Raw genomic sequence first — 23,011 nt, 5'->3', positions numbered from 1 at the left:
AAAAAGGTTGAGCTGATTTTTCCAGAGATTACACGACTTGATGAAATAATTGCTCTGGAGGATAACCCAGCATGTGGCATGTGACTTGCGTGTTTTAATTTATAATTTCTTAAATTAGCAAATTTAAGGTATTGATGTGTATATTTTCAGAGAAAAATTCAAGTTCATCTCAATACTTTATTGGGCTATTGTTATTTTTCTTGACTTTTACCTACTACAGTCTGTAACTTCTTTATGATGCCAAGAGTACTATAATCATTTTAAATTCCCACAATTTCACATGGAAACAGAAAAAGAAACGTTGTTTTCTGTATACTATTTGGCCATCTTTGAAAACTTCATTAACTAGTTATTACCTAAAACTTCATTTAAAATTTTAAAATATTATATTTGAATCAGTCACTTCTGATGTTTCGCCTATTTGTTATTTTAAGGTATTCCTGTTCATAGACTCTGAGCACACAGAAGAATATAACTTGTTTAATTCGGAGGGCATATCATCAACACTAATGAAATGGATCGGCAGGAAGAATAAAACCTTTGTCTCCATGTCTCTTTATTTTGGTCAATATTTCATGTCATCTTAGTCACATCAACTTAGTCACATGAACAGTGCTTAATGAAGGACTTCTTGGGAATAGTTTATATGAATAATTAATATATTCTTAGAAAGGTTTTTAATCTTACATTTTGGAGGAAATGATGAAAGCAACTAAAAGCAAATTTTAGTTAGTGAGGCTTAAAGACTCATTTAAATTAGTTCAAATTTAAACTTTACTTAAAACTTTTAACTTTATTTCTTATTATGCTCAAACAAAATCTGTTTGTATCTCTATGTGCATGTTCCTACAAAGATGATTATGAACATAAATACAGAGGCTGTGATACAGAATTCTCCAAAGAGAATGCATTTTTGGATTCTGGCTATTAAATATTATTTGAACATAAAACTGAAAATGGATGAGGCAGTATTTGATTTTTAAATATGTTTATCACAGAGCTTGGAAATAATAAATACTTTATTAACAAAAACTGTAAGTATACTTATCATTCCACTGTATGCAGTGCTACTAGCTTATATTTTATGATTTCACCACAAATACCTCAAATTACTGTGCAACTACAAATATAATATTCAAAATGGCATTGAAATGCACACTATCTAAAAGTTGTATCATGGGCTATATAGAAAGTAGCTGGAAAAGATGCATCTTATTAAGGATATTCATATGTGAATAGGAATAGGGCTTAGTTTCCAAAGAAATCGGGGAGCTAAGAATGAGAAGAGAAAAGTGACTATGCAGCTAATTGCCTCCATAAACAACTGCTTCCTGTTCTGTGAAACCAGAAAAACGGAATGCCACTTAGCTGACATTACTGAATGTTTTCATCTACAGAAATATTTGTATCATAAAGGTTAAATACAGAACAGATATACCAGAAATAATGAGTTCCTACTTCTGCGTAAACATCCAAACCCACAGCCTTAAGATACTATTTACAATCTTAAATAAAAATATTCCTGAGGTCTTTTGAAAACAAAATAATTTTTCTTAACTAGTAAAAAAAGTCTGGGCTTGAACATTATACTTTAATGATCTATATATCTAATAACTAATTGACAAAAGCCATTCCAAGACTGGAAAGAAACTTGAGAAGGCAATCAGTGAATATTCCCAGAGGAGGAGCAATTCAGTAAAGGAGAGGAAATTATTTCACAAATCGAAGAATGTATCCAATCTTCATGTGTTATATTCTTCTGGAGAAAGATGATCCAACAAAAAGAGAAATCTATCACACAATATAATTAGAATCACAGGTATAGAAATTTATTGCTGCAGCAGTGCATCCACTAGGAACTTTGAGATTAAAGTTCAGAAAAGGACAAGGGATGAAGGTTATTGTAGATATCGCATGACTCTTGGCTGAAAACAGAGGTACAAGAAAACTGTTCACTGCTGTTTCATTGAACATGCTAATCATTCTATTGTGCAGATCATAACAAATTAAATTTGTTGCATTGATGAAAGTGAAAAAAAAGAGAGAATTGTAAATCATTAAACTGCGTTTGTGTGGATCATAAACCAGGAGGCTTGTGTACAAAAAGAACAAAGGAGATATTACAGATATAATGGATTAAAAAGAGGAGAGGTGTGCCAGGGTTACGTCTTTTCACCATATTTATCCAGTCTGTCAGCTGGGCAAATCATTTGAGAATATGGACTAAAAAATAAAACAAAAAAACTGCCACACCATTATTGTGAAAGACTCAATCACTACCTGAAGTACGAGAGGATGCGCCCTTGCTTGCTGACAGGAAAGAGCACTTGACGCACTTAGTGATGATACCGATGACTAGGTTATAAATTACACTGAGCATAAAGAAAACAAAAAAGCCATAACAACTGAACTAATAAACAACATCATGACAAAAAGTGAAAAAATTAAAATGATCAAGAAGTGCATTTTACTTGCATCTATGATTAATGCACATTGAAGCAGTAGTCAAGAAATCAGTGTACTGCAGTGGGTAAATTTGTTGTCAAAGATATTTTAATATTGTTAAAATGCACAACTGTCACTTTGAGAACTAGGGATGTCTGAAAAGGGCCCTAGAACCTTCCACAGGCTCACATGCATGGAAAAACCCAACAATGAGCAGAAAAAGTTTACAGTCAACTGTGGAATTAGAATGTTGGTGCTGCTGAAGCAAAGCGAAGGAGCCATCAGACCTGGTAAAAGAGGGGTCATCGTGGGAGAATAAATAAGAGAGTGTCACAAAATCATAGACTCACGTTTTAAGAACAAAATATGAAACACTTGTTTCTTGATGAATCCTCCATTTAGGTCTATGCCCTTCTGGAAGCAGGGTTTCTGTATAAAGCTTCCCTGGCTCTTCAATTTACACTATATCAAAACTGCAGCTTTGACGTCCTTAAGTAACACAAATTACACTCCGTGTCAATTTTCTTTGAGTTTTAAGAACCCGATAGAATCAAAAGGGGAAGAGGAGTGTTGTAAGCTGAATTGGGTCATGTTTCCCAGTGAAAGTCTCCTAAGACTGCCCTTGCCACCCTCAAAGAATGAGCAGATGCACTGTTTAATAGAGTAAAAATACTTAGGAAGTTTCTCTCCTCTTTTTTGTGTTTAGCAATGAAGTCTTCAATGTTCTTAAAGCTTCTTCATAAAAAGCACCCTTTAAATCCAGTTTTCTTTAATAAAATCTGTGAAGACTTTCCCTTTGGTATCCGCAAATTCAGTTACCACACCCCCTGAGAAGATCTCTCTGCGTTGAATCCCGGTGGCCTCTCAGGGATGCTCAGAAGAAAATGCTGTCATTCAACATGTTTTGGATACACCCTAACAGGAGAAGGGCAGGTGCATTCGTGAGAGGGAACTGTCTGTAGAGCATTTTAAAACATGTTGTGTTTAACATAAATGCATGCATGAAAAGTAACACTCTTTTACTTATACTCCAACTTATATAATGGTACTTTACCGTTGCGTAATATTACTATTAATCTCTGGTCATTTTTATTCATCTGAAATCTAGTTTTTGTGATATTAATGCACATTTAATCACTGGGTTTTCTACTCCCATGAATAATTGAAGTTTGAGAAACCCATAGGGGGTCGCCTTACCATGTATCGGCATTGACTCAATGGCAATGTGTTTGGGTTTTCTGGTAATCTTATTTATTGTTTTAAAGATATCATTTGGGTGATTTATGTTATCAATATTTTGTTCTTAATTATACAAGTAAACTTGAAGTGAGAGATTTGGGGTTAATTTCTGTTTAATTTGTGAATTTTTGGTTACTTTCAGTTGTGAATTGGGTGCAAGTTTACAGAGCTCATTAGTTTTTCATCTGTACACATTTTATTTCATCTTATTTCTTGCATATGCTACAATGTCACATGACTTTGCTGAACTTTTTCTTGTTTTTCCTATTTCCATTTTTCTTTTTTACTAAACTTTGGAATTTCATTGTTGTGCTTTAGGACTATCAAGTTCGTTCTAGCTCATAGCAACCCTCGGTACAGTACAAAGAAACATTGAGCAGCCCTGAGACATCTGCACAGTGTTGTTATGTTTGACTCCACTTTTTAAATCCATATGTCCAGAATCTTGTTCTTTTTGATGCTCCTCCTTTTTGATGCTCCTCCATGTTACCCAGTGTGATGTCCTTTCCCAAAGACTGATCTCTCCTGATAACATGTTCAAAATCTAGGAAACACAATCTCATCACCCTGCTGAAGATTTACTCCATGTAATTTGTCCTTTGAACTTCTGGTTTCTACTTCCAAGAGCATTGATTGTGTATTAAAGCAAGATGAATTCCTTGACAACTTCCATCTTTTCTGTTTATCATGATTTTAGATATTGATCCAGTTTTGAGGATTTTTGTTTTCTTTACATTAAATTGTGATCCATATTGAAGTCAGTTATCCTTAATCTTTGTCAGCTAGAGCTTTAAATCTTCATTTTCAGCATGCAACCTTGTGTTAGGGTGCTATTAAAGGTTGTTAATAAGTTTTCTTCCCATTCTGACACTGTTCTTCATATAGTTGAGGTGTTCTGATTATGTGCTCAGTGCGCAGATGGAAAAAGTATAAGATGATGCAACCCAGCCACACACGTCTTCATTTTAAACCATGTTGTATTCCCTCGTACTGTTCTCACAACTGCCTGTTGATCAATATAGATTCCACATGAGCACAATTAAATATTCTGCAATTTCCATTCATCTTAAGGCTGTCCGTAGTTTGGTGTCATCCGCACAATCTAAAGCCTTTGCATAGTTGATACAACACAAATAAGCATATTCTTGGTATTCTCTGCTTTTAGCTAAGGTCCTTCTGGCATTAGCAACATTATCCCTGGTTCCACATCCTCTTCTGAATTCAGCCTAAACCTCAAGCAGCTTTTTGTCAATATACTGCTGAAACTGTTTTTGGATGATCATAAGCAAAATATTACATGCATGATAGATCAATGATATTGCCCTATAATGTGAATATCATGTTGGCTCATTTTCCTTTGGAATCGGTGCAAATATGTATCTCTTCCAGTCAGTTGGCCAATTAGTTTTTCACCAAATCTCTTGGCAGAGACAAGTAAGTGCTCCCAGTGCTTCTTCCGCTTGTTGCAATATTTCAATAGATATTCTGTCAATTCCTGGAAACTTGCTTTTGGCTAATGCCTTCAATCCAGCTTTGGGTTTCTTCCTTCCGTTACATTGGTTCTTGCTTATATGCTACTTCTTGAAATGGTTAAATGCTGACTAGTTGTTTTTGGTATCACGACTCTATATTCTTTCCATCCTCTTTTGATGCTTCCTGCATTATTCAATATTTGGTGTATAGAATCTCCCAATATAGCAATTTGAGGCTTGGTGTTTTTTTCTTTATTTCTTCCAGCTTAAGATATGCTGATTTGTGAGAACACACTGCTTCATAAGCTTGTTGAACATGTCAACAAGTCTTCTATCCATTTCTGGAGGCTTGATTTTGGCTTATGGTTTCAATGCACCCTGGACATCTCCCATCAGCACCATTGATTCTCAATCTATGCTACCTTTTGAAATAGTTGAATGTTGAGTATTTGTTTTTGGTACAGTGACTCATGCAAAGCTATCAGTCCTGCCATAGTAGATCATGTGATTTTCTGATTCAAAATAACCCAAACCAGTCCATGTCAGTTCATGAATGCCTAGGATATTGATCTTTATGCATTCCATTTCATTTTTGACAGCTTCCAAATTTTCTAGATTCATATTTCATGCATTCCCAGATTCAATTAGTAATAGAAGATTGCATCTGTTTTTTCTCCTTTTGAGTTGTGGCCCACCAGCCAACAGGCCTGAATGCTTTATTCCCCAATATGTGACCCTATTCAAGGTGCCTCTTTTTGAGACAACAAATCTCTCATGGTTTGAGTTCCGTCTGACCTGAGGGACCCACATTCTGGCACTATCTCTAACAAATCTCTTTTTCTGTGCATCAGGCTTACAGTATCTGACAGTGTTTCAATGTTATCCACAGATTGTCAGTGGCTAGTTCTTTGGAATGAACAGCTTATTCCTTCTTTCCAGTTTGTTCCAGTCCGGAAGCTCTGCTGAAATCTGCTCACTTTGGGTGACTCTGCTGGTATCTGAAATGCCAGTCACATAGCTTCCAGCAACACAGCAACACACAATTCACCACAATATGACAAAATGACAGAGAAGTGGTGGAGGTCCGAACTGCTCCAATATAGTACTTTTTTTCATTTAATATCTTTTAACTTTTGGAAAAGTACTGGAATGTTCTCTGCTATCATGTCCTCACCTGTAAAATAGGATTAACAATAGAAACTACCGCAGTATTTTAAAGGAACAAATGACTCAGGCTTCTTCTAAGGTTCTTAGCGTGTTACCCATCTTTATATTCTGTGAAATATTTTAACTTGTTATTTACATAAGTTAAATCATTACTTGTTGCAATAGTATTCATGGTTTTAAAATGAAAATATAAAATTTCTATATTCTCACTAATGAAGAAAACCAGAATTACATTGTCATATCTTTTTCAAAAGTTTGCATTATCATCTCTTATGCAAAATTTTATGATTTATCATTATCTAATTTTTACAAAAAATCCATATATAGATACGTAAACTCTAAATTATTAGGAAATTTTAAACCAACTATATTCACAGTGTTAGTTGGAGCTTAATATGATAGTAATAATTTGTTTCCTTTGTAATCTCATTTTTGCTTTCAATTAGATCATTTAAGCAAATATTAAGTATACTTTTCTAGTATATTCATAGAATTAAATCTCCTTATAAGTCTAATTTTAACAGAATTATGACATTATTCTCAAATCTAATATATATACACATATATATGTATATATGTGTGTGTATGTATATATATATATATATATATAATCCTTTAGTATCTAACCTGAGTTAAAATGCCTCTGACTCCTTTAGAACTGCTTCTTTTTATTTATGTTATTTGTCAACAAATATTTTAAGAATTCGTTTTTTTATATCACAGATTTTCTAGGCTCCTCTCTCCCTTCTCTCTTTTTTATTCTATTTACCTCTACAACGTTGATTATCACCAAAAATCGACATTCAATAGAATTTCAATATCAATGACAAACTACAGAGGTAGTATAAAAACCATTGGCTTTATTTTCTAGTATTCCATTTCATACTGAACTACTATTCTTGAAACATTATTTCTGAACATATTATGTACAAAAAAATCTTTACGTAACCATTGATTTCATTCCTCTTCTTATGGTTAAGTCAGAATTGATGAAATATTAAACTAATGCATTCAACATCTTGATTCAAATATAACAACAATAACAGGTGATATTTAAAATCTGAAGGACTCTTGGCTGTTGTACTGGTTATTTTTACAACAAAAACATCAATTGATGTTCATAGTCATATTTGAAATTCTACTACTTAAAATTTTATTCATTTAAAATACATCTCTGCGGAAATAATAATTTAAATGAGGACAAGATAAGATGAATAAAAGAAAATAAGTAAACACAAGTGACTTAGAAAGCGATTTTTACCCCTGAGAATTGTAGCAAGTCATGAGAAAATTATTGAGCAAAACCAAATGATTTCTTATCCTAACAAATCTGAAACAGTAAATCTATAAAAGTATCAATACCATGCCATTGCTCTTATTACCCATGCAGGCATCAAAAGTAAAACACAGATGTGGAACTAAAAGAAGGTAGACTTCTATTGGATAAGAGTTTAATCTTTGGCTTAGACACTGCAGAAAGAACAGCGGGATATGTTACTTGAAAAACACAACTGACTGCTAAAGAGCCATCGTTTAAATTGTTAAGATTTAAAGTATGGTATACTCATCCGAGACAGATCACCTGAGAAGACATTCAGGTGACCAGAAACCATTTTATAATGGATAAAAGCCTGTAATCATTAGCCATTAAAAAGGTATAAATTAAAACAACAATGAGATATTATCTCATGCAAGCATTATTAGTAAAGATTAAAAGTAAAAGTAACAGAAAGCAACTAAAGTTGGCATGATTTTGGAGAGACTGGAAGCATCATATACTACTGGTGGGATGGTAAAATAGTGTAAACACTTTCTTGAAGAGTTGAAAAGGAAAATACCGTACGATCTAGCCATCCTTCTACTTGGTATGTAGCTCAGAGAAATTAGAGCCATGATTCAAAAAAGTATAGGTATACCAATGTTACTGGCAGAGTTATTCAAAACAATGAAAACAACCTGGATGCCCATTAGGTTAAGAACTGATCAACTAAGGCACCTACACACAGTGGAATAATATGCAACCAAAAATAATAAAAATGCTAACTTGAATAACAGGCAGGTGATATATAATTAGAGTGTGGTAGTTACATAATCTGGTGTCAATTTGAGGATTCAGAGTAAAGGGGTGGAGTCTAGCATGTCAATCAGGTTGTAGCTTGATGACCTCTTTTGGAGGCACTAAGGAGATAAATAGCTCACTGGAGGCAGGACGCATGCTCCGTCACCGCAAGACATTCTTGTTGACAAGTCTTGTGGAGATAGGCTGATGGTAGTCAGGGCCTCAGAACTGGAGAAGCCACGTGGAGAAGCCAGGGGTCTGCCAGCACTGAGATGCTTACACTGCCACTGGGTCCACAAGACTTTCTACTTACTGGCCTGTGATCATCCTGCATTCATAGTCACTGCATGTGTTTCATGAGTCAGAAGAGGACTTTATAGATTGAAATGGGACAATGGACTAATATCAGACTTATGAACTTGATCTGAACTGGACTGGGATGTTTTCCCAAGATTCAATTGCTCTTGTATATCAAGCTCTTTCTTTTTTATTTTATTTTATTTTTTATATTCATTTTATTAGGGGCTCATACAACTCTTCAACATCTGTACATACATCATTTGTGTCCAGCACATTAGTACATATGTTGCCATCATCACTCTCACAACACCTCCTTTCTACTTGAGCCCTTGGTGTCAGTTCCTCATTTTCCCCCTCTTTCCCCACTCCCCACTCCCCCTGAACCCTCGATAATAAAATTATTATTATTATTTTATCATATCTTACACCATCCAACATCTCCCTCACCCACTTCTCCTCTGTCCATCCCCCAGGAAGGAGGTTATATGTAGACCCTGTCATCTGTCCCCCTTTCTCCCTCACCCTCCCTCCACACTCCCCCTATCGCCACTCTCTCCACTGGTCCTGAGGGGTTCATCTGTCCTGGATTCCCTGTATTTCCAGTTCATATCTGTGCCAATGTACATCCTCTGGTCCAGCCAGATATGTAAGGTAGAATTGGGATCATGATAGTGGAAGGGAGGAAGCATTTAAGAACTAGAGGAAAATTGTATATATCATCATTGCTACACTGCACTCTGATTGGCTCATCTCCTCTCCGCAGCCCTTCTGCAAGGGGATGTTCAATTTCCCCTGGATGGGCCCTGGGTCCCCACTCTGCACTCCCCCTCATTCACAATGCTATGATTTGTTTTGGGGTATTTTGGTCTTTGATGCCTGATACCTGAGCCCTTTGATGCCTTGTCATCTGACAGGCTGGTGTGTTTCTTCCATGTGGGCTTTGTTGTTTCTCAGATAGGTGGCCCCTTGTTAATCTGCCAGTCTGTGAGACCCCAGATTCTATATATTTTGACAGCTAGGCACCATCAGCTTTCTTCACCCTGCCTGCTTATGCACCCACTTTGTCTTCAGCATTCGTGTCGGGTTAGGCTGGGGTGCTTCTTCCCTGTGGGCTTTGTTGTTTCTTAGCTAGATGGCTGCCTGTTTGTCTTCAAGCCTTTATGACCCCAGATGCTATATCATTTGACAGCCAGGCACCATCAGCTTTCTTCACCACTTTTGCCAATGCACCCCCTTTGTCCTCAGTGATAAGTCCAGACAGGTTGGTGTGCTTCTTCCATGTGGGTTTTGTTGTCTCTCAGCTAGATGACTGCTTGTTTATCTTCAGGTCTTTAAGACTTCAGGTGCTATATCTTTTGGTAGCTGGGCACCATCAGCTTTCTTCACCATATTTGCTTGTGCACCCATTGTTCTTCAGCGTTCGTGCCAGGCAGGTGAGCATCCCAGACTGCCGAATTGTTAGAACAAAGTGTTCTTGTGTTGAGGGAGTACTTGTGCAGGGGCCCACTGTCCATCTGTTTTCTTAATACTCAACCTATAAATATATGTACATAGATCTATTTCCCCCTCATCATATATAAATATATTTGCATCTTTATATGCCTGTATTTAAATCTCTATGACTACCCTTTGCCTCCTAGTTCTTTCCTCTATTTTTTTGTACTTTCCTCTTGTCTCACTATCATGTCCTGCCTTCATTTGGGTTTTAGGAATTCCTCTCGGTTACATTTCCCTTGATCCAGCCCTACAAGGCCTCCCACACCCTCCTTGACATTGATTTTGGAACACTGTTGTTCCCTTGTCCCTGTGCTTGTTAACACCCTCTTCCTTTCCCCCATCTCCCCTACCCCAATGCTCCCCGGAACTGTCATCCTGTTGTTCTCTCTTCTGGCTGGCTTGTTTATTCCGCCTATCCCTTCCCAGTAGACATACTATGTACCATCACAAGACTGAGTGCAACGAAGCAACAACAGAAAGTAAAACAATGTCTACAACAACAACACACACTCATGCATATAACTGTATGAATAGTTCAAGGTCTGTTTGTTTTCCTTCATGTGTGCTTTCCAGTCAAGTCTGATGGGGTGCCATGCCCCAGCACCGCCTCTATCCCTGGGGACTTCACTGCTCTGCTCCCCCCACTGCTCTGATGCATGCCCCCAGAGGTTGGTGTTCGGCGTGGTGAGCTCATGGTGGGCATAATTCCCGCTGTGTGTCTCCAGTCCTGTCCCCAGTGGTGCGATGGGTCAACGAGGAATGCTATGTCCTATGGTAGGGCCTGCCCAGTGGTCATCTCCGTTCATCACTGTTCTGAACAGGCACATTGTCCCCAGGGCTTGGAGAGCCAGGATGTGCTCCACTTTTTACTTTTCTTCCCCATCCACCCTCATTGGCTCCCATGTGCTCCAACCAGATCAGTCCCCCTTCCCCTCTTCCCAAGCTGCAGCTTCAGTGCTGTCCTCTGAAGTTAATTCCCCCTGGGGGAGGGTGGTGCCTTACACCCAGTTGGTAATGGGGCCGGTCCTTCGGGCCTCTCCATCGATTCCCTGCTTCATGTCAGTGTGTTGCAAGTTCTTTAATACACATATGAGTGTCTATGAATTTGTTTCTCTAGTCTACCCGACTGACACAGAGAGAAAGGTCAGAAAACAATGACTGAGGCCAGGGAAGACACTGGAAGGAGTGTAAGTGTCAAAAGCAAGGGAAGTAAATATTTATACAATTTTGGAATAGTCATAAAATAACAAGTAGATTCATGGATAGACAAACAGACTGCATGGGTGTAGGTTGGAGAGTGGGAAAATGCCACAAATATTTGACAGGGTATTTGTACATGTACATTAACTTGGATACAAATATGTCCAAGAATGTAGGGAGAGTCCAGAAAACAAAGTTATGAGAACTTCGTAGACCTAACCTGATTCCTTGATGAAATATTTCCCTGGTCTTGGAGCACAGGGACATAGTCTCTAGGGACACCAATGTCAACTGGTGTAGCATAGTTTACAAAGACAATGCTGTAAATTATATGCATACTTTGGTGAGCTGCAACTAGGATCTTTAAAGTTTCTGTGCAGCCATTTAAGTTGCAACCATTCATCTCCTTCTGTTAGGAAGAAAGAAGAGTAAAGAAAATATAAGATGCACCAAACAATATACTAATGAACCCCACAGACAGCAATCTCCACAACCGGAAGAACAAGAACCAGACGGCATCCGACTAGCACCATTTAGTTCTCCAAAAGATATCATATTAAAAGGCACTGGATAGAGTGGGTACAAAACTTAAAATCAGTTTTAAAAGACCAGGTTTACTGCTCAGATAGAAATTGGTGGAAAGCCAGAGGCCATAGTGCTTAGCTTGGTAATTTCCTCAGCACCCTGGATCTCTTTCCAACCAAATAATAGGTCTTTCTGTAAGGTAAATGATAATGTTGAAGAGATCAAAAGGGTAGCACTTATCTAAGGACAAAGTTGATAAAGGTTAGGAAATATAGTAGGAATGGGAACAACAAACACAGGAAAGAAGAGGGATAAGTGATATTACATTCTAGAGTCATCTATTAATTACATTAAACAAAATGTGAATGAATTGTTGAATGGAAAACTGATCTGTAAACCTTTATTCAAATCACACTCTGTTTTTAATCCCATCAAGGAAAAGCAAAATAAAACAAAATATGGGTGCTATCTTTGTGGACAAAATTTCAGCTGCAATAATGTATTCAGAAAGACTATGCAAATTTTTATGTATACTTTAGAAAAATAAAATATTTTTTTTTGTCTTAGGCTGGGTTTTGTAGAGCAGAAAACCCAGTGAAGTATAGAAAGATGAGAGAAAGAGAGAATTATTTTGAAGAAACAGCTCACAGGATTGTGGAGGCTGACAAGAGCCACATCCGAGGGTGAGATAATAGAGATAAATTTGTGGATGAGATAGCAGGCTAGAAGTATCTCTTGGCCCACCTGGTTGCAGGTTCTAATGAACCCCAAATCTACAAAGGGCCAGAGCATGAGGAGACAGATGCAGTTGCCAGAGCAAATGAGCTTTGGCTAAAATATATATATATACATATTTAGTGAAAGTGGGCCACAACCCAGGGAAACTCCTTTTTCAAATGATTGACCGCTCACAGATCATAGAATAGATGATTGTTATGAAACACCTGCTAGGCCACTGAGACCATGGCCTAACCAAGTTGGCACGTAACCTTAGCCATAATACTGTATGATGAATTCACTTGAAAATCGCCTATTTTTAAAATTTCAAAAACTCCATTCGGCATTTTTAGAATGCAATATTTTATCAGTGAAGTGAAATAAATCAGAGTTGTCGAATGTGTCACTCTTTTCTATATACCTGTTGTTCCATAAGGCTTCTGATTACGGTGAATATTTAAATGAGACTACAAATGATCTTACTTTGGCCCCCCTTGTCAGGAGAGGCCTGTCCCTGAAAACGACACCGTGCTTGGTAAAGCAGAGGGGCTGCGGACAAGAGGAAGACCTTCTCTGAGGCCTTGGATTGACGTGCTGGCTCAACATTGAGCCCAAGCATAGGAACAATTTTGTTAGTTTGTTAAATATTATGCATCAATTAAAAAAATACCTACAACTCAAACACCACAAGAGATAGACAAAACTAGAGAACATTATACTTAGCCAACTAGATCATCAATATCACCACTGTTATAAGGAAAAACAAAAAAGAAATGTGGTTAATACACTAATTGACAAGACTTTGAGGAGGCAAGAGATTAGGGCAGGAACAGGAAGAGAAGAGAGATGGTGGGGAGGGAAAGAGAACCGCATACATGAAATGTGAAATGGGCTGTGAACATAGGCTTCGTATGTTTCTTTAAAAATAGTTTTTTAATCTCCCTAGATTCCTCAAACCTAAAAAGTAGTTTAAGGGGGTTAAAACAATAGGAAAAGTAAAATTTAAAAGGATTTGAACTTTCGTGACAAACAAGCTCATCTCAAACCAACACAAAAAGCCAAGAAAGCAGAGGAACGTCGTGGGCCCGGTGCAGACCAGGCCCTGTGCGTTCTCTCGTGTACAAGGTTGCCTTGGGTCAGAGCGGACTCGCGACTCCTACCAACCCGAATGATCGTGAGAAAGTGGTTGCAGAGTTACACATGCAGTCTAGGGAAATGAAGGTAAATCATTTATGATTAAGAAAACAGAACTACGGAAATAAGTACATATAGTAAAAAAAGACCTGCAGCTGTTACTTTTCAGATTCTATGGTACTAACTTATAATATTGCAGGTGAAAACCACATGTTCATTTTGTCTATACTTTATATCGTTAAAATGCACATTAATATATATTGTGTCAGCAATTCTCAATTTAAATGTTTGTGAAATAAAATCAGGACCAAAAAGAAATCTTAAAACATGTTTGAATGATTTCTGATCTTCAACTAGGTAAAAATAGTAAGGAAGGAAAGAGGGATAGAGTAAAGGAGAGAGAGAAATGGGGAAAATATACTCTTACAGGCATTTAGTAATAATGGTTAGGTTGATAGGCTTAGTTCTGGTCTGGACAGTCTAGTTAATTAGGAAGCTTAGCTTTATACTTTAATTCTTTTATCAAAAAGAAATTCATGGATTCTTAACAGTTTTTAGGAAATTTTGGCAGAAAGACCAGAGGGAAAAATTTTGTCTCATCTAGATAAAGATATGTCAGTAGAGCAGGAAAAATAAAATATACCAGAATTTCTTAGATAATTACATTTATTTCTTATATGATGATAGTCCAGCTAATTCCACAATTGTATCTGTACTCTTTGTATTAGAAAAAACCTGAATAATTGTACTGCAATTGTAAACCTTTGATATTTGGACCTCCAGCAAAGGTTACACTTACAATTTAAATGTTTAAACTAACTGAAGGGAGACTCAAAGCAGACAGTGTTGAACTTTGGAGAGAAACTTCATTTGCTCAAAGAGAAATTTACATAAGGTAAATGGTAGCAAAAAATGCAAAAGACAAATGAAGAATATATTTTGGGGACAATTACCGCTACTCCCAGAGATAAAAGGAATGAGAGACCACGGAAAAATTCTTATTTTTTAAATTTTTGTTTGAAATGAATTTCTATGTCATTAAACATTCCAAGTTCACTTCAGTTTTAATTTTCCTCCTTGGATAGTCACTCAGACCAGTGCTTAGATTTCAGGGGTAGGGAGTCCAGAGGGTTTTAAAACCTGCAAACCTTCACTTGCTTAATAATAATAATAATCACTTTGTTTAATTTGTTTTTTAAAGAAATTGTAGAGCCCAACTCATCAAATCAAATTAATATTAGAAGCCAAAGTGGTCTGCTTGCTCAGGTACATTCAAGGCAGGGAGGTCTGCCAGGAGTTATGGCGACTCTCTTTTCTGGGACCCCAAAGAGAATCCCGATAAATTTGCACAGAGGACTGAGTACAGTCAGAGGGAAATTGTTTTAAGATCATGGAAAACTACTTTGGTGTATAAAGACCAGGACAGTTTTCTGAGGAACCGTTGTTTTTTTTTTCCATCACAGCAGTGCACTGGCTCATTTTGGTAGCAAGAATTGTCCTGTGAGCATTATTTTTGGAAACCTTACCCCCACCCACCCTATGACCTGATCTTCCCTTTCAGAATTCATTTTGTTCCATAAACTCAAGGAACATTGAAAATAAACACAAATTGCCAGTTTACTGTAGTGCTAACTGAAGAGTTGAGAATCAGTGGAGAAGAGTGACCAAAAAACATAAACCTTTTGCCAAGATGATCATAAGAACCAACACTGCCGTCTCATGTGTAATGTATCTAAATGAAGGATATGTCGATAAATCATACCTTGACCTTTTGATAATTTAAAAATATGAGATTTTCTCATATTCAATATTCTTTAACAACACCATAAAATTCACAAGCATCAATTCTTCTTTGCTCTTCCTCATTCATTGTCCAGCTTTCCTATGAAAGTGAAGTTGCCAAACAGACCAACACCTGAGCCAAGGTCATTTAGTCCTCCAAGTGACCTCATTGTTTTTAATATTTAAAAGCTATTGGATTTGCCCAATGGAATGCATCATTTGATTTCTTAACAGGCTTTATCATGATCACTGATTATGGATCCACATAAAATGAAATATTTTATAACCCAATATTTTCTCCATTTAGCATGATATTATTATCAGTTATCATATTATCATACAGATATCATAAATATTATCATACAGATATTTTTTAAAGGTTAAGTGTCTGTCATACTGAAAGATGTAATCTTTGATCTCTATTAATAAACGCTCTAAGTCTATTCACTTTCAGAAAAGTCATTCTATATGAATGTGAGTTATTAATGAGTCTTCTCCCAATCCTGTTGCTGCATTTTTCTTCATATAGTCCATATTCTCAGATTATTTTCTGCTACAGATTGAACACATATTGTAAAAAAATATAATCCTCACACACATCTTGTGTAATTACCATCATAAAACACCTTCTAGTTATATTCAGGCAATTAATTTCCTCTTGTTAGTATTCATCTAATCTAAGACATATTACAAATAATCTATTTACAACTATATTTATAGCATATTTTCTATTATTAAAATTAATGATATACTTTAATATATAACAATTATTGTTAAAACTCTGATTACTACATAGCAACATTAACAGCTTAAAATATAAAGTGGGATAAATTATGCTTCTGGTTACATGCTTAGAAATATACATCTTAAATTCAATTTTTAAATAATTCTGTTATTTTCTTAATTAAAAAATATCACTGTGTGGTTTTAATGAAATTTTTAGGCTTAAGTTGGAATTATATTATAATACAGCTATATTAAACTAATAATTTTATAGAATTAATGCAACCAGTAGATTTATATTTAACATTTTCTTTCTTTAAAAAAGATTGATAATTTATCATTTTTTCAGGGAAATTCTAGCATGCCTCATGAAGTACAAAAAGATCACGTGAATGCCATCAAAGCAAAACAAAAGAGAACTGATTAATTCGCTCAGAAGCACTTCTGGGTGCCTGCTTTGTCAAAGCACACTGCTAGTCAGTCTCCAAATGACAAAAAGCATTCTGCTGATGCTAGCGTTCATGCTGTAAAATATCAAAGAGTAGAAAGGGCAGAATTTGGAACAGAAAAGAGAAATGAAAGTGGCTGTAGCCATAACACGGCAGTGTATTTTTACATACAATGTGCCCATCTAAATAACATAAGCATATCATGTATAGACAACTAACGCTTGAGGAGATAGGATGATTTTGCTAAACAAAACAAAAGCATCTCCCTCACATTATCTGGCAACTGAGTTGAGTGATGTTTCAAGAGAAAGAAGTGAAATTTGGGGGAATGAATTCATCCAAACGAATATATATCTTTCTGGGACAAATTTGGATATTTTGGTGTTGTGGCCAGACAAGATGGGACATGCGCAACGGCTTTCAGAAACGGCTGTGCAGAGTGATGCTGCCCGGCCAGCAAAAGGTGCCGCCGCGGCTTACTCGCTGCCCAGGGAGAAAGCAGACTCCTGCTGCCAGCTGTTTGCCATCAGCTCTAACGACTCAGGGCATCTACGTGGCCTTAAAGAGTGGGAATTATGAGTGGCGATACTGGGAGCGTAGAGGGAGAGTGGGTTGGAAAGGGGGAACCGATTACAATGATCTACATGTGACCTCCTCCCTGGAGGACGGACAACAGAAAAGTGGGTGAAGGGAGACGTTGGACAGTGTAAGATATGACAAAATAATAATTTATAAATTATCAAGGGTTCATGAGGGAGGGGGGAGCGGGGGGGAGGGGAAAAATGAGGACCTAGTGCCGGGGGCTTAAGTGGAGAGGAAATGTTTTGAGGATGATGAGGGCAATGAATGTACAAATGTGCTTTACACAATTGATGTGTGTATGGATTGTGATAAGAGTTGTATGAGCCCCTAATAAAACGATTATAAAAAAAGTGGGAACTGTTGCCAGTAGGACTGAGGCTATACAAAGCCAATGAAATTGCTGCTCTGATGGACATGAAGATGAAACAGAAGGATATCTTACGCTGATCACTTGATATCACGTTGTTTCTTGACAAGAAGCAAATGGCCTTGTGGGGCTACATTAAAATTAAATCTTCATTCAATATATGGAATCTTTTGAGTGAGTGAAATCCAAAATATGACCCAGTGCTGAACAAGCACCTAAAGAGATTACACTGGAGCACATATAACTTAAAGTATCAGCCTCTAATCTTACACCTAAAACTCAAAATCGGTTATGAGTGCCCTGGTAAATCATGTACAGATATTTGTCATGATGTAAATTCGGAAAGGTACTTTGGGATCATGTTCGACAGCACACCTGATAGATCACACTTTTGACCAGATGTTTGAAGTGATCAGATATTCAAAAATCAACCATTACAATATTAAAGTGAAACATGTTTTTATAGGATTTGCTTTTCACGGAAGAAAAGTTGCCAATCTCATTTCTAACATTCGTTAAAAACTGAAGTGTATGAATGGAATGATTATACGTTGGGCTGCAAACCACAAGGTTAGCAGTTTTGAAACCACCAGTTGCCCCCCTGAAGAAAGATGAGGCTTAAATAGTTCCAGTCTCAAAAACCCACAGGGACAGTGCTATCTGCCCCATAAGGTTGCTAGGAGTCAGACTGGAGTTGAATTGATTTTGTTTTTTAATGTTCAAAGTAGTGATAATGTTGTGTCTATTACTAGAGCTCATGGAGGTGTAGAAGCCCTATTTTCCAGTTTGGTTGGCACATACTCCACATATCATATAATTCAATAGTTTATTCACATCAAACATACTTAAACAATCACCACCACAGTCACAAGCCATTTGCAGAGGAAAGAACAAGAAAGGTATTTTAATGCATGTGTGCACTGACCGCTCTCCCAACGTGTTGTCAGCAATCTTTCACTGACAATGCTTCATGTGTGACATTTTTTTAAAGACTTGAGACCATTTTTTTTCCGGCAGGGGTGGGTGGGAAAGGGGGCTGTTTCCACCCTTCTGTGGAATGTGGCAACTAACTATACTGCAAGTCAGTGACATCCCTATCAATTCCACCCTAGAGAACTTCGCAGGACACTGTAAGCCACTTACAGAAAAGAGTTGATAAGTTTGAGCCAGAGTTGAGGCTCTCTGTGATCCACAAACAAACTGGACATCAAGTGAGCAGTACTCAGTCTTTTTCATGCAGTCTGTGGTGGCGCTTTGCTGCCCCACAGGTACTTGTGGGGTGATGTGTTTCAGGCAATTCCTTTTACCCAGCAGCCCTCGGGTAACAAAGCTAGAGTCACAGAAGGCAGCCAGCTAATGGAACATGTAACTCTCACCCAACCTGAAACTGTTTCTGTCTCAGCTTCCTGTGGTAGGAGTTGTACAAAGTCGACACTTCCAAGGAATTATAAGTGATCTACCACAGAATGACAAAAGACATCCAGTATTGTGATACTATCCATTGAAAATCCATTGGGGAAAGGCAGTAAATTTTTTTAAAAAATCATTTTATTGGGGGCTCTTACAACTCTTATCACAATCCATACATCCATCCATTGTGTCAAGCACATGTGTACATTTGTTGCCATCATCATTCTCAAAACATTTGCTTTCAACTTGAGCAGTTGATATCAGCTCCTCATTTTCCCTTCCTACACCCACCTCCCACCCTCATGATCCTTGATGATTTATAATTTTTTTTTGTTTTTTGGTCTCATAGCGACCAATCTCTCTCTTCATCCACTTTTCTGCTGTTCATTCCCCTGTGGGGGATTAAATGTCAATCATTGTGAATGGTTCCCCATTTTTCCTCCCACTGTCCCCCTATGCTCCCAGAATTGCTCCTCTCATCATAGGTCCTGAGAGGCTAATCTTTCCTGGATTCCCTGTGTTTCCAGATCTCATCTGTACCCATGTACATGCTCTGCTCTAACCACATTTGTAAGATAGAATTGGGGTCATGATAGTGGGGAGGAAGGAAGCATTAAAGAACTAAAGGAAAGTTGTATGCTTTGTCGGTGCTATACTGCATCGTGACTGCCTCGTCTCTTCTTTGTGACCCTTCTATGAGGGGATGTCCAATTGTCTACAGATTGGCTTTGAATTTCCACTATGCACTCCCCCTCATTCACATTGATATGATTTATTATTCGGATAACTGAACCCATCAACACCTCAGGATCATGCAGCTGGTATGCTTCTTCGATCACTGCTTGTTTAACTCCCAGCTTTTAAGACCCCAGATACAATATCTTGTATTAGCTGGGCACATTCAGCTCTCTTTGCCACATTAGTTGTGCATGCATTTTGTATTCAGCGATCAAGCCAGGAAGGTGGGCAGCACCTTCAGTGATTTTTTTATAACACATTCACAAGTCTCCCATTTTGAAGAACAGAGTAGGATAAAGAGGAAGATTGGATAGTTGAGGCATGACTTCCCTCTGTCATGGGCCATTCAGCCTTGGGCTGGTGGGAGGAGTTAGAATCTCCTCTTTTGTGCAGTTTGAGGAGTTTAGACATGACCCCACATGGTTTCTACAGCTGTGCATACAATATTGGAAATTAAAGTATAATTTTAACTTTGCCACTTGTTTATGTCAGTATTGTTGCTATTGCATTCATTGATATACAGGGATTATGATATATAAAGAACATTATTTTTTAAAATTGTGATATATAAATAACATTATTTTTTAAAAAAACAAGAACATTCTCTGGGTTTTGTATGATTTAGTATGGTAGTAGGTTCATGGTGGATTTGACATCAAGAGTTACCACACTGGGTATAATCTACCCTAGTGATACTACTACTCTGCGTGCATTCTTACTTAAAGTTAGCAGCCAAGTTAATGAATTGTTTACACCACCAAGGGACTTTTGAAATTATAGACCTTTCAAAATGCCTTGCCCAGCATTACATCAGCATTTTTCTATCACTGGAAAAAGGCAGGTATTTCTACTCACTTTAACAGTGATAGTCTAGGAAACTCACCAGGACAGTTCAACTTGGTAGGATCTTTCTGAGTTACCATCAACTTGATGGTAGTGAATAAGTGAATAAGAGTTGAATCATATGAGAGCTGTCCTTCACATATTATTAATAATGTATTTATTTTATTATATTTAATGGAGTTTTATAGACTGTTAGCTCCCAAAGTAAGTTTGATCGCATTATCCCTTTTCATTATATAATAGTAACAATATATATCTTTATTTTCTACTGTACTTAGATTTTCATGCTCCTGTCTGATTCCTCAAATATTTATATAAAAATGATTGTTTTGTGAAATGTATATGCTCTTTACAATATGCATATAATCCTTATAAGAAATAAAAAATGACAATATGCATATATATTGTCATTACCATCATTCAGAATCATATAAATCATTCATTTATATTTGCTAGACTATCTTTAAATTTAATATTTCTTTTGTATATATTTTTGTATATTACATATGTGCCTCCACCTTCTCAACTTATTCTAGACTCACATTACTATCAATACTACTGCTTGTAGCACTCACAGCTATTACAGAGGTTGCCTTTTAAAGGTTACTTTGTTTGTCTCATTGTGTTAGTCTGGGTACTTTAGAGAAACAAATCCACAGAAACTCTTATGTATAAGAGAGAGTTTTATATAAAGGTTAAGTGCACATCAAGAAAAATCCCAACGCAGTGCTGCCCAAGCCCACAAGTCCAACAGTAACTCATATGTCCAGCACCAATCCACAAAGTCCTCCTCCGTCTTACAAAACACACAAAATGATGCCAACTGCAGGAAGAAAGCTGAGTCAGTGAACGTGTAAGCATCTCAGCGCTGGAATGGGTCTCCACACGTCTGCTCCAGCACCCAGGGCTGCATCGAGTTAGGTCCACGCAGCTTCTCTTCAGGGATGTCTTGCAGGAAGTGAGCCTTGCAAGCTGAAGCAGGGAACTGGGTAAGGCAGCTGCACCCTGGCCCAACCATCAGAAAGCAAGAGACCTGATAACTAGAAGGTGAGGCTTACTGAGCCATTTATCCCCCCACCCTTCAACTAACCCCACATGTGTTTATCAGTCAGGTTGGCACAATAAGCTACCTCACTTACAAAGCCGTAACTCCAATAACCATGAAAATAGTCATTGTACATTTTAGAAGCCAGTTTGGGGCCTCTACTCAACTCCTCCCTCAATTCAAGAACACTTTGTTCTAGTAACCTCGCATTCTGTAATGCTCACCTTCCCCAGGATCGCTGAAGACAAAAATAGGTGCATAAGCAAATGTGGTGAAGAAAGTTGATGGTGCCTAGCTATCAAAAGATATAGCATCTGGGGTCTTAGAAACAAGAGGCCATAGGGGCTTAAGTGGAAAGCAAATGTTTTAAGAATGATGAGGGCAATGAATGTACAAATGTGCTTTACACAATTGAAGTATGTATGGATTGTGATGAGCTCTATGTGCCCCTAATAAAATGATTAAAAAACGAACAAACAAGAGCCTATCTAGTAGGGAAGCAACAAAGCCCACAAGGAAGAAGCACACCAGCCTGTGTGATCAAGAGGGATTGACGGGATCAGGTACCAAGAATCAGAAGCCCCCAAACAAATGATCATATTGATGTGAACAAGGGGGTTCAGAGTCAAGACCCAAATCCCATTTATAGACAATAGGACATCCTGTCACAGAAGAGCTTCAAGGACGGGAAGCGCTAGCCAGGGTGCAATGTAGCACTGATAAAACACACAACATTCCTCTGTTCTTTAATGCTTTATCCCCTGACTATCATGACCCCAGTTCTATTTTACAAACCCAGCTAGACCAGAGCATGGAGACAATATCTTTACACATGGAATCAAGACAGATAAACTCCTCGGGAACAATAATGGGAGTAGTGATATTATGAAGGTAAGGGGAAGATGGAGAGAAGGAAGAAAGGGGGAACCTATGTATAGGTTGGAGATGTATAGGTTGCAATGATTAATGTATAACACCAACTCACCCCCCTGAGGGGGACAAACAACAGAACCATGGGTTAAGAGAGACAGTGGATGGTGTAAACTATTAAAATAATAATAATTTACAAGTTATGAAGGGTTAACAAGGGTGTGAGGGGTGAGGAGAAGAACTGACGCCAAGGGCTCAAGTAGAAAAAAATGTTTTAAAAATGATGATGATGACATATGTACAAGTGTGCTTGATAAAATTGATGTATGGATTGTTATATAAGAGCTATAAGATTCCTCAATAAAGAAATTTATTAAAACAAAACAAAGAAAGAAAGACCCGGGGGACATGGGAGAGGGGGAGGAGGGGGGAAGGGAAGAAGAGGGG

This window comes from Echinops telfairi, unplaced genomic scaffold (assembly GCF_000313985.2).
Source record: "Echinops telfairi isolate 266 unplaced genomic scaffold, ASM31398v2 ScPeMD7_11;HRSCAF=52, whole genome shotgun sequence".
NCBI lineage: Eukaryota > Metazoa > Chordata > Mammalia > Afrosoricida > Tenrecidae > Echinops > Echinops telfairi.
Note: the sequence above shows the minus strand (reverse complement) of the source record.